The sequence below is a fragment of the Triticum urartu genome, chromosome 1 (assembly GCF_003073215.2).
Source record: "Triticum urartu cultivar G1812 chromosome 1, Tu2.1, whole genome shotgun sequence".
In the NCBI taxonomy this organism is placed as follows: domain Eukaryota; kingdom Viridiplantae; phylum Streptophyta; class Magnoliopsida; order Poales; family Poaceae; genus Triticum; species Triticum urartu.
Window position 1 is genome coordinate 307,043,144 of NC_053022.1, and position 3,451 is coordinate 307,046,594.

The window sequence follows — 3,451 nt, forward strand, 5'->3', positions numbered from 1 at the left end:
CCCTCTGCATCCCAGATCCATTCGACCGCAGCGACCACCTCCTCCCACGGCCACCGTGCCCTCGTTTCCCCTCTCCCTACTTAATCCGCGCACTCAACCCCGTCACCGCCACCGCCTCTCCCCATAGCCTCGCCGTCTCCTCTCCAACGAGGCGCAGCTCGTCGAGGTAAGCACCGGTCGCTCGAACCCACTACCGTCCCCTCCCCGTCTCGATCTAAGCCTGAAGGATCTTTGGTTGATTGCGTCCGCGCAGATGGCCTCCGAGGCGGCGAAGGTGCCGGTGCCGCAGTCGGTGAACTTCAAGAGGAAGAGGGGAGAGCTCTGGGTCGCCGCGAAGAAGAAGAAGGTCGCCGACGAGAAGAAGAAGGACGCAGAGAACACCAAGGTCATCTACGCCCGTGCCAAGCAGTACGCCGGAGAGTATTAGGCCCAGGTCAGATCGCTCGATCCAATGCCCTTTGCTCGTTCGTGGATGTTGACTAGATTCTCGCTCTGCAAACTTGCTACGCGCGGTTGTACCACTGATTAGGTTTTGCCACGCTGCCATGTGGAATTTGGACTGTATTCAACTATATGCTTTACCCTCCTTCAGTCGATAGGGAAAGGCTAATCGGAGTTTACCAGTTCTATATGCGAGATTTGTTCATACCTGTCCATTTTTGTTTGCTTTTGTGCTGTATATTACCACGAGTCCACTGATATCTATGTAGAGTCATGTTAGTTTTGTTTAATTCCTTCAGATTCTGTTTGTTTTGCTGTAGTCCAACATATGTACCACTACCACATAGGTCTAATCTAGCTCGATTGATCATTGACATGTTTGTGTTTCTGCCCGATGGAATGCTAATGTGGGTGTTGTGAGCAGGACAAGGAGCTGGTGCAACTTAAGCATGAGGCCCGAATGAAGGGTGGGTTCTATGTCAATCCCAAGGCCAAGCTGTTGTTTGTCGTCCGTATCCGTGGGTAAGGCATCACTTGCCACTTGACCATTGCTATCTGCATTGATTTAGATTTGTGTGCACATGTTTTGATGTTAATTGTTTGAAATGTTTACTACAGTATCAATGCTATGCACCCAAAGACCAAGAAGATCTTGCAGCTTTTGCGTTTGAGGCAGGCGGGTTGATCAATTATTTGGTCCTGTGAATGCACAGGGTTGGGTTCCTCTTTGTCGTACGCTAGTTGATCCACCTTTCCTTTCAACGGGGTTACTCATTTGTTCTATGCCTCAATTCGTTTGGTATGACATGTGTGTCATTTGATTTATGCCTCAATTCACATCGATTCCTTTTCTTTGACACATGTGTATGTCTGGCTGATTGAATCCATAGGTCAGAGGTCTCGTGAAGGAGCACAATGACTCCTTCAACTACTTCATCACCAAAGGAATGCAGAACATCGTCAAGGCAAGTGGCCGACCCATCCATTTTTCTTAGGCATGAAGCTGCTTTCCAGTTATATTATATATGTAGATACTACCTCCTTTGCTTGTTTCCAGTGTTGCCTTACATGTGCTCTATTGCCCCTAATTGACTAAGATGGCTTGATGCTAATATCTTTGTGATTAGTTAGTAGTTAATGTACTTATCTTCATGTGTTATCCTTAGTATTGAGACATGTGAACACACACACTATCTCTGAACCACTTCTTCTCTGTTTACCAAATTGCAATATGCAGGGCTTCCTAGTCTAAATTTCTAGCGATGACTAATTCATAGTTTCAGACTGAATCTCCATTTGCCTCTGATCTAAGCATGTGATTGACAAAAGGTGCCTTTTCCTAATTTTAGCATTACTCTAAAAGTCTGAACCTGTTTGAATCACAACTTTCCTTTGTTTTCATTACTCAAGGACTTTGAAACTTCCCTTGTTATTTAGCCTCATATGCTGGATGCTACTCGTTTACTGTTCAAGCCTAATTACCCAACCAACGCTATAGTATAGGGCTCATGTTGATGCTATAGTATAGGCATGTTAGCTGTCTGTATGTAATCTAACTTGCACAGTGTGTGTGTGTGTGTGTGGCATGCAGGGAGGTGGTGATCAGGTGAACAACATATCCCTGGAAGACCTCATGTGCGCAGTGGGAGCTGGAGAAGGAGGGCTGCTTGCAAACTGCAACATCTTCATGTACAGGTTATGTCCCGGTGTCCTCCTTCTTCCTCCGTTGATTAGCTTATGTCCGTGATATTGTTTGGGTCTGTGGCACACTTCCTGCATTTAGGTCTCCCTGGCAAAAGCAATCTGCAACACACTTCTGGCTCACGTAGTATCATGCTTGGATCTGTGCACAAATTCACAAGTTTGGATGCATCATAGAACTTATGGTGATGTTGTTTAGATTGTAGCAAGCAATAATTATGCTGTCATTCTCTTGCACTCTGCTATGCGGCTCTTGTTTACCTTAAATGCAACTATTGGTGCACTTGTTAAATGCCATTATTTGTGTTGTTTGCTTCCTTTGCATGCATGGTTATAAAGTTTGGTGCCCCCATGGCCTGAAATACATTGAATTGTGGGCCTCTGCTTGATATCTTGTTGCTTAGGGTTTTGTTTCGGGGTTTCTTAATGCACTCGTGCTTAATAGACTGCACCACAGAGGTCACCCTCATATGGATAATGAATCATTATCCTTTTTCTTGTATACTTGAGATGTTCCTAACGAATAATTTACTAGACAAACAATCTTATTTGCAGTAAGAATTATAGCATGCCAAAATCTATTGTCTATGTATGCTTCGGTTAATATGGACCTGAATGTCAAGGGCTAGCCAACCTGCTTAGCTAGATTAACATAACAGAAATAGTACACAACCAGCCAGCTCGTGTTTGCATTGCTGCCACATCAGCTAGCTAGATGTGATTGTCTAAGGGCTAGTCAACACATTTTACATCATTCTGTGTTGTAGCCAAACACTTGCTCTGTATTCTGAATACTCTAAAAAACTCTGTTAAATTAAAACCATGGTATTGCGTACCTGCCAACTAAATTACCGCAATTTTTAATACTTTGTTTTATTTGATACTTTGCTGTTAGATTTACTTTTATTTTGTTCCTAAACATTTTGTTCTACAATGTGCAGATGCTGGCCTTTCATTCAGGACAAAAAAGTGGAATGAAGCATAGTTTTACCTCATTGAGCTAGTTCTGGGAGTAACAGAACTTGTATGTGTGCTAGTTCTGGGAGCTACTTCATTGGAATAATGCTGATCCTCTTTGTGTGTTATATGATGTAGCAGAACTTGTAGGGCTCCTGTGATAGACTTGGGCTGTATGTGTGTTATCTGATTGTAAACTTGATGCTGATCACATTTGTATGTGTGTTATATGATGTAGCACTTTGATGGATGATAATATTTGAAGTATTTCGTGTGTTTTCTGTGTGCCAATTTAAATACCAGGTATTTATTTGCGTGAAATAAAAAAATGAAGAATATTGCCCTGATGGCT

At 43.2% G+C, this 3,451-nt stretch overlaps 1 pseudogene; it reads left to right on the forward strand.

The window, feature by feature from the left end:
* The first annotated feature begins 253 nt into the window (after window positions 1-253).
* On the forward strand, window positions 254-3,120 carry LOC125532849 (annotated as a pseudogene).
* Window positions 3,121-3,451: the final 331 nt, after the last annotated feature.